Here is a 9,479-nt window from a genome sequence, read left to right as displayed (position 1 = left end):
GAATGAGGTGAAGTTTTAGGAATGTGGAAGATGGTACAACATGGGACAGAAAAACAGACTGGAATATGAAAAACAACACGTAATTGGTAACAGAATCCGAGATGAACATATGTGAAAGGGTGAATGGTGATTGGTGAAGAAGCCTCCAGAAGCTTCCAGGTTTTAGTCGAAGTCTACCCATTGACCAAAGAAGTAAGTGCATGGCCTTGGACATGCACTCATAGCAAAAAGACATTTAAATGAGTAAAATGCATAGGCAATTCCATCCTAATGAAGCAAACAGTAAGTAGAGGCAGAACTTGAGATAGGAGGAGAGATGGGTGGAACAAAAGGAGGAGTGAGGGTAGAATGAATGTTAATGAGTATAAACCAAAGTGTATAAGTATGGAAAAAAAACTATTGGTCAGTGCAGGTCCCCTGGTTTCACGGGCTGTGTGTCTGTGAGGGAGCCCGCCGGAAGCTGTCTCCATTCTGAATAAAGCTGTTGCAAGCCATGTGTGCTGGTGTTTGCTCCCTGCCTGCTCTGGCTAATGAGTAACAGGATCCATGGGCAATTGGATCGTCATCTCCTTAGTCGTTGGACACCACATGGAGTCGGGGTCTAACATCCTGCACTTAGGATAGAACAATCCCATGCACCAGTACAGGCTGGGGACCGACTGGCTGGGGAGCAGCTCTGAAGAAGAGACATGGGGTTATAGTGAATAATAAGGTGAACAGGAGCCAACAATGTGGCCTTGTTACCAAGAAACCTAACAGCATACTGGGCTGCATTGGTAGGAGTGCTGCCAGCAGATCAAGGAAAGTTATTCTTCCTCTCTGTTTGGCACTGGTGAGGCCACATCTGAAGTACTGTGTCCAGTTTTGGGTCCCCACTATAGAAAGGATGTGGACAAATTGTCCAGCAAAGGGCAGTGAAAATGGTTCGGGGCTGGGACACATGACTTCCGAGGAGAGGCTGAAGGACCTGGGCTTATTTAGCTTGGAGAGGAGAAGACTGAGGGGCATTTAATAGCAGCCTCCAACTCCCTGCAAGGTGGTTTCAGAGAGGATGGAGCTGGACTGTCCTCAGTGTTGGCAGATCACAGAACAAGGAGCAATGGTCTCAAGTTGCAGCAAGGGAAGTTTAAGTTAGATATTAGGAAAAACTCTCTCACGAGGAGAGCAGTAAAGAACTGGAACAAGTCACCTCTGAAAGTTGTGAAATCTGCATCCTTGGTGGTTTTTAAGACCCAGCTAGACAAAGCCTTGGCTGGAATGATCTAGTTGGGGCTGGTCCTGCTTTGAGGAGGAGGTTGAACTAGATGACCTCCTGAGACCCCTTCCAACCCTCATTTTCTATGATTCTATGATAAAATACCATGGACTTGGCCTTCAGAACAAAAGACTTAGGGCGTTTCTTTTCTACCTACACTGCAAAGATCAAATTAAATTAAATTTAAAATGAAGTTTGAACCCGACACCAGCCAAGTTCTCCATCACTAGAACCTTAGCTGTACACACTTGCTACAAATATTTCTTGTTGGCCTTTTTGTGGCTGAGATGTGTGCTAGAATCAGTATCATACCGAGGGGTGGATGGCTGAGACACCTGTCCTGGGCTTCCACTTAAAGGGGGAAGGGATACAGGAATGGCAGCTACCGCCATTCTCTGCCCAGATCTTGCCACTGCCACAGCTGTGAAGGGCACAGACTCTGGTAGTTATACCACCGGCTAGAGTATACACTACATTATGGTCTTGCTAACAAAAGGCAAAACCTGAGACTGCTTAGGTATCCAAAAGAAGCACAGGGAATGGGAACGCTTTTTGCTCAATGCATTCCTGCACGACAAAGAAATCCATCTGCATGCCACCCTGGTTTGTGAATGATATTCCCATTGCTGAGAGATGGCACAGCTCAGGGTAAGCAGAGTATTGGAAGCCAGGAGCTGCCAAATTCAAGTCCCAGGTTTGCTCTTGGCTCACTCCTTAGCCTTGGGCATGTTTCATCACCTCTCTACTTTAATGGCTCCAACTGTCAAAAGGGGATCATAATGTTTCCCTGCATCACAGAGAACTATTTCTGCACCATGCATACACCATTCTGAAATTAGAAAACACCATGTGTAAAATTTTCAGTGAGGTGCGGACTCTGAAGTGACTAAGCTGCCTTTGAAAAATAGGCTGGGGATTCCCTAGTCACTTAGGATAAAGCTTTTAAAAGTGCCTAAGTGCTAAAGACTATTGCTTTCCACCTGTACTAAGCACAGATTTTGCCTCAAGGTGCAGTTACTAGGCCTGATTGCCCACCAGGGCCAAACACAGCAAACCCACAGCACTGTTCCCACACCCCAGAGAGGAGGCAAGAACTGCAGATTCACATGGGGCAAACACATCCCAGGGGGAATAAGTGGGCTGCATCTGCTGTCCCCTGCTGCCCCAGCTCCATATGATGTGACACTCCTCCAGAAAAACTCAGCCATGTGGAGGGCTGGAATTAGTAGGACTTAATTCAGTGGATTTAATGGAAATCTCTGTATTGACTTTAGTGGGCTTCGGATCATGCTCAAAGTTCATAATGACTCAGGGTGATGACTCCTTGCACCCCTATTGCCTACAGAGTCTTCTTTGAGAGCAAAGGTGCATTATACTCTTTGCTGGTGTGGCTCTAATCTCAACTATGCCCTTATTTGCTGCATATTCAGTTGCTTGCTACAGATCCGCTCGTTCCACAAGTGTCATTCCACCAAGTACAAGAACAGAATTTGATCCTGCACCCGTGTCTGAGGGGCAGCCCAGTGTTTTGGTTACATAGCCTTTAAACATTAGGTTTTATTCCTAATGCATGCCAGGGTAGCCTTTTAATTACCTTGTTTGAATTCTCTTTCCGGCTCCCAGCCCATCGTGATGATAATAGTATACACAATAGATTACAACTTTCAAATCATTTTCCTGTCACTTCTAGTAGGGGCTGTAGGGAAGTACTATTGATATTGTTATTAATTCTTTTTGTTGCTTTTTTTCCTGAGCAAACCCTCACTATGAAATTATTTCCTGAACTGTTTCCAGCCTGCTCCTGATGTTCCCTTCAAGATGATCTGGGGATAATACAGCTGTCATTTCTCAAGGTTTCCCTGGCATACTTTGATAAAGCCAAAATCATGGTTTTGATGGTGCCAGATTTTATGAGCCTATTAAGCTGTCTGCACTGAGGGACGATTTCTCCGTCACCAGCTTTGAGCTGACACACGATTTCCACGCTCTCTGCAATGTTTAACATTTCAGCTCCACCCAACTGCCTTCCGTTTTCCTTAGATCGCTGCACATGATAGCAGCAGATGACTGACGTGAGGGCACCTGGATGGTCATAAGCAGTATCTGGGTTATTGTTTGCAACCTGCTAGGGCAAGGGGAAATATTTGTGTTTAAAAAATTGTTTTCCAGTAATATTCCAACAACAGTTTGTATTACTTTGCTCTCATTCATAAATATTTCCATTCAGGAAAGCATCAAAGCATGTGCTTAAGCCCATCCTTGTTCATGAAAGAAACCACGCATGTGCTTAACTTGAAGTACTTGTCTAAATCCCATTGGTTTCAATGAGATACAAGCACATCTCAGAACCGAGATGCTTGGGAGTGAAGTGTGTTGGCTTTACACTGTTGATACACTTAGACAGACAGGAAAGAGGCAAGACTGAGACGAACAAGAATGAAGCATTTGATTATAACAAGCTGACTGCAAACTTAGAGAAGTCCTTATTCCTTTGATGTCTAGGGCAGCTCTCCTCCATGGCACGTGGCCCATTCTCCCTCCAGATTCTCCTACCCAGATTTTGCCTGGGATGGAGATGCTGCATAAAAAAGTGAACTTGGATTTCAATTTAATTTTTCAGTTTCTGGTAGGAGGGAAATCATAGTGAGTGATGAATAGCCCCACTGCCTTTCATTAGATCCTGGATATTAACTGAGCAGTAACCTAGGACCAACCTTGCTACTCCCCTCAGAATTTCTGTAGGGCTTAACTTGCTTTTTTTCATCCTTTCTGTCCCTCACATCATAAAAGGGACCACAGAAAAAAAAAGAATAATTTATTCTGATCAGAACTGTCTGTTTTGGACAACAGTACAGATTGCCCATAGCAGATGGTCACTTGGATTTGCTCTCAGTATCTCTTCCTTACAACCCACTTTTCTGAAACTGCCCATAAAAACCAGTTGCTCATTATCCAATGTTCAGTTGCCTGGAACAAACTGGTCAGTTGTCACTAAATGCCTTGATGAGGGGTGCCAGACCAAGCCTCCATCCATTTTTCCCATAGTCTTGTCACCAAACTTTCCCTTATTAGACAGAAGGCAGGGCAGGGTGGCACCTTAGAAAATAAGTGGTTCAAAGAGGTATAAACTTTTGTAGGTGGCAGCTGACTTTGCCAGATGCTGTATTTGTCTGCCACATAAAGTTTATGCCGCTCTCTGAATCAGGAACTACCACCCTGCCCTGCCTTCTGCCTAACTTCAGACTAACTTGGCTAACTACCTCCCCCTTACTAGGTAGTGATAACTAAATAAAGCCTCTGAGAAACATCAGGAATTTCAAGAGAGCTGGGGAAGCTGGAGCTATGTGAAGCAATGCTCAGTAGAAACTTCCCAATGCAGATAAGTCGCAACCAAACATCGTGCTTCATGGAAGCCTGGCTGTTTCAATGCATTTTTGACAAGACGGAGGATGCTGGTTTCTTGCTGGGCTGTGGAGGAATCTGGGCCACCAGGCTGATAGCTTCAGAGAAACTCCAAAATTTTTGTTAGAGTTGCCTGTTTAAATGGTCATAATCCACACAATGTGTTTTAAAGCAGCCAAATGCAAGGTAATGCATCTGGGGACACAGAACACAGGTTATACCAATGGCATGAAAAGCTAAGTGTTGGAAAGCAGTGACTATGGGAAAGAACCTGGGGACCATGATAGACAATTGCCTCCACGTTGCTTTTAATGCAACACTGATGCTAAAACACAAACCTGGGATACAGAACAATAGGACTATCATCCAGAGGCAGGATCACCATCATACTTTTGTACACTAACCTGGCAAGCCCACTACTAAAATACCGTGGCCAATTTTAGTGTCCACAGTTCAAGAGGGTGTAGAAATACCAGGGACAACTAGAATGCAGGCTACATAAAATGATCCAGGGGTTGGAACACACTCCTTATGGTGTGGTTTAAGGAACTCAGATGATTGAACTTGAGAGGGTTGAGAGGGATTTGATCTCTCTGTATAGGTAGTACATGAATAGCATATGAAAGAGATCTGATAGCTGGGAGTGGTGGGGGGAGAGGCTTTTCTGCCTTGCTGACAAAGACACAATAAGATCCAGTGTCTGTAGGATGATGCTAGAAAAAATCAACTTCGAAATTTCCAACCAGAACAGGTAATTAACCACTGGAACATCTTACGAGTGGAGATTGTGGACTTGCCCTGGCTTGGAGAAATTAAAGTGAGATTTGATATCTTTCCCAAGACTCCTGAGGAAAAATATTGTGTGTCCTTTGTATTCAAGAGCTCACACTAGATTGTCAGGATGGATCCCCCTAGCCTTAGGGACCATGTACTTACATGGACTGTCTCAAAGTTACGGACCTTCAGGCGGTCAGGCTCCCTGCCAGGAAGTCAGAAGTCTGAAAGCCCCAAGAGTTTTGTCTCTAGCCAGGACTCAGCTCCCAGCTCCAGGACAGGGATCCTGGAAACCCTAAATATTAGTTCATACCAGGATTCCCTTGCTCAACCACAGCTTCAAGGGTCCCTAGGATCCTCAGCCTAGTCCTGGTGTGCTGGGAGCAGTAGCACTGGGCCCTGAGACTCAATTTAATTTCAACATTTGCAAAACTTTCAAAGTTAAAGGGTTCACTTATTTCTATATTTTCGTCCAGAATTCCACAACAAATACATATTTTTTACACTTTTGGAATTTCCTGCCAAGCGGAAATTTTGACTTGCTACCAGTTCTAGTGACAACTTTGTGATTAAGACACTGGCTAGCCCAGATATCATTAACTTGTGCTTTTAGCAGCTTCTTTCTTCTTATGAACGCCTACAAATTAAGGTAGTTCCTGTATCCAGAGAAACCTGGACCCTACAGCCTGTACAATATAGCAGCAAAACTAACTGTCCCAGAGTTTCTCTCCCCTGGCACATGACTATTCTTGATAAGACAGGTTTCTACCGGCATGCAGAGAGTATTATCATCTAAAGCATGAGCCAGCTATACAGTGTTGTTCCATACAGTAGTACATAGCCAATAAGCATCACAACTGAGCTTGCCTGAATAAGTCTGCCCTGCTCTGTACTCACTGCAAAAGCCCAGTGGTCTCCATATGCTCCGCATTGCTCAGATATGGCACTAAGAGACTAACAGTTTGTGCAGATGGCACTGAGGGTGGCAATCTGTCACTCGCCTGTTTGGGGCATTCCAGAACCTTAAATATTTTTGCGTGTCCTGAACCAGGCTTGGCTTCCTCAGGCAAAGCTGCAGCAGAGTGCCGTGAGGACGCTTCCAGCCCTTGCATGCAAAACATCCTCCTGGCAATCCATGCTACAGCCCACAGTGTCAAGTCTGCCTTTCAGACAAGAGCCAAACAACAGAGCTGGCTTTTAGTTTTCACCTTTGAGCCTTCCAGACACTTGGGAAGTTAAGTGTGGACAGCAGAGGGGGTTTGCTTCAAGTGCTGCTGGTTCCGAGAAAATATCATTTGCTTAAACATGCATCTTGCATGTTTCCAGCCAAGAGATTCTGCTGCTACCAAGCAAGCAACTGAACCAAACTCACACCTGGATTCATACTGCTGACTCCATAAGTAACTGCTTTCAGACATTGGCAAATGTTAATTTAAGTAGCAATATTTTTTCCAGTGTGAAGAAGTGAGGGCAAGATCTGTGTGTTCAGCTTCACATTTCCCAATGCCTGCCTGTGCAGATTCCTTCTATGCACTGCAGAAGCCTCTCAAGCATGTAGCAAATGGCATGTTAAGAAGCTGGTGCATCCTGCCTCTCTTTCCAATCTCTCTCCAAGTGGTTGTTTTCCTCCAGCTGGGTCAGGAGTTGCTGGCTTTGGCACTTGGGGGAAGTCCACACAGATTTTACATCATTTAATCACTGACTGCTCGGTCTGGATCATTGCTCCAAGCTTCACCCTGCTCCAAACTATTCCCCTTCCTGAGGCAGGTTGTCCACAGGGAGACATTTTCCCACTTCATCCACATAATGACATTAGCACTCATTGCACATCCTGTTGTGCAGCAACATGTGTAATTGTCCATTTGACCCACAAAGTGGCGGTGACAGAAGTGTTAGCTGATATCCCACCTTACTGCCACACTCACTATTGCACCTGGTAGTGGAATTGTTTCTCTAGGGAACCACCCCCATTGCATAGCATGGCAGCCAGGCTGAGGCACAGGTGGTTGCAACAGGAGTAGCACTAGAAGTCCAGAGGTATTCATGCGGCATCCTTATTACCCATCTAAGCACCCGGCCAACTCATAGCATATCTGCTTTTCATGGCCACAGTTCTGCAATGTCTCCTGCCATATGTCAGATACACCTGTGCTGCCATCTCAGATACTGGTGCTCTTTCAAATGCTACACGAATGGCCTTTGCTGGCTTTTATTTCCATAGGAAAGTCCCACTGCAGCTATTGTTTCCCCTTAAATAGTCTCCCTCTGCAGACACCAGGTGTCCACCTTCCTCCGCTGATGCACCGAAGCGCATTGTGCAGGCTGTTCTGGCACTCGCTCGTTCTGTCAAGGTTAAAGACAAAAAAATCCCAGCTCCCTTCAGGAAGGAAAACACTGATACAATTTTGTTGCTGTGCTTCAACCAAAGGGCTACATGTTCTTCATAGTCCTCCTTAACAGAATGCCTGAGCCCTTTGCACAAGCCTATCTTGTGAGGCTGCAAACATCTGAAAACCTAATTATGCAGATGATAAACTAGGGCACAGAAAAAGTTTCATACTTTTCCAAGGCCACAGTGGAAGTCTGTAGCAACCCTGAGAGTCCAACTCTACTGACCTGGCAGAAAATGTTTTGGGGTAGTAACCTGGGTCACCAGCATTGGGGGGTTTTGCAGGGGGTGGAGGGAAGTCATATTAGATTCAAAATGAAAAAAAAAAACCAAAAAAACCCCACTGACATTTTGAATAACAATTCTGGGAGGAAAAAGCATTTTAGGTTGATGCAGATGTTTTATTGCAACAAAATTGAAATGTGCTGTTCTGGTTTTATGTCTTAATTAAAAAATTAAATTAGAGGGATATTCTGAGGAAAAACAGACAAAAAATAAAAACATCTATTTAGAAAAATATCAAAACTGACCTTTTAAAAAAATATCTCTGGTTCAAAAATTTTTAAACCAAACAATTTGGTGAAATACTTGAGGAGCCTTGTAACATTTTCATGCTGTGGAATCCATTTTCTTTCTCTTTTTTTTGGCTTAAACATGGTCTTTAGTGGAAAATTTCACCCAGTTTTAGTTGCCAAATCCAAATATTCAACAACCATGCTTCAGGATTCAAAAAATCACAAGACTGAGATTTAAAAAAACAACGTTTTTAAAGGTGGAGCGGTGGAGGTTCTTGTCATTTGTGCCTTCTGACCTCCAAGTCGCTACAACCAAAGTGCTCAATCCTTCGGCCCCTGCCCTCTGGGTCCAGGCCCTGCACCGACCCTGCCCACTGAGATTAGGCCTCACGCCCCCCCACCTGATCTAGCACACAAGGTTATGCTGTCTGGCCTACGGGTCCCCTCAAGGGTCCAGAAATTTGGCCGCAAGGGGGCAGTCGGTGCCACCGCTGCCCTGCCACCAAAATGTTCGGACCTGCAGGGAGCGCCATGGGCCAGATGACAGCAGACCAGGGGTCGGATCTGGCCCACAGGCTGGGGGCTGCGCACCCCTGCTCTACACCAGTGATTCTCAACTCAACCTTTTTTTTTTAATGGGTACCAGGACCCTTTTGTAAACATCCACGGCCAGTCCCAAACCAGTAAATAGTTTAAGTAGAAAACACCCAAATATGTTGGCCCCCAAATCCTTATTACACACTACAAGTTAAAGCAGCTCAACAGTCTCAATTTTAAAGACAGAAATCAACTTCAACAGAAAAAAATTAACAGCAATTTCAACGTGGCCCTCCATAACTCCAAGTGACGTTCATCATGGTGCAATCTGCACAATACAAATTGCCGGTGCCCCTCACTCCCGATCAGCAGCCCCCTGCCCCCACCCCAGGCCTGCTAGAGGGGGCCCCCAGCTGCCCCTGACCTGCCTGGGCTGGAGCACAGTGGCAGTGGCAGTGGCAGTGGCTGCGGCTGCGGCTCATGCTGGTGGCAGTGGAGCAAGTCCAGCCCTGACAGGCTGGAGGCCTGTGGCACTCCCCACCCTGGGCTGGGGCTCCCACACTGTTCCAGGCAACCTGGCCATGCCCCGCCCCCCCACTCCACCCCC

At 45.5% G+C, this 9,479-nt stretch overlaps 1 long non-coding RNA gene across 1 annotated transcript in view; it reads left to right on the top strand.

Annotated features, from left to right (window-relative positions):
• Positions 1-1,053: 1,053 nt before the first annotated feature.
• LOC109314571 overlaps positions 1,054-9,479 on the top strand; it is a 21,792-nt gene continuing 13,366 nt past the window's right edge. Inside the window, exons 1-2 of the long non-coding RNA XR_002102315.1 lie at positions 1,054-1,064; positions 8,599-8,600. This is a non-coding gene — a long non-coding RNA (uncharacterized LOC109314571). The remainder of the gene's footprint in view (positions 1,065-8,598; positions 8,601-9,479) is intronic.

Source organism: Crocodylus porosus, unplaced genomic scaffold (assembly GCF_001723895.1).
Source record: "Crocodylus porosus isolate Cpor-Errol unplaced genomic scaffold, CroPor_comp1, whole genome shotgun sequence".
In the NCBI taxonomy this organism is placed as follows: domain Eukaryota; kingdom Metazoa; phylum Chordata; order Crocodylia; family Crocodylidae; genus Crocodylus; species Crocodylus porosus.
Note: the sequence above shows the minus strand (reverse complement) of the source record. Positions and strands in the feature narration are given on the sequence as shown.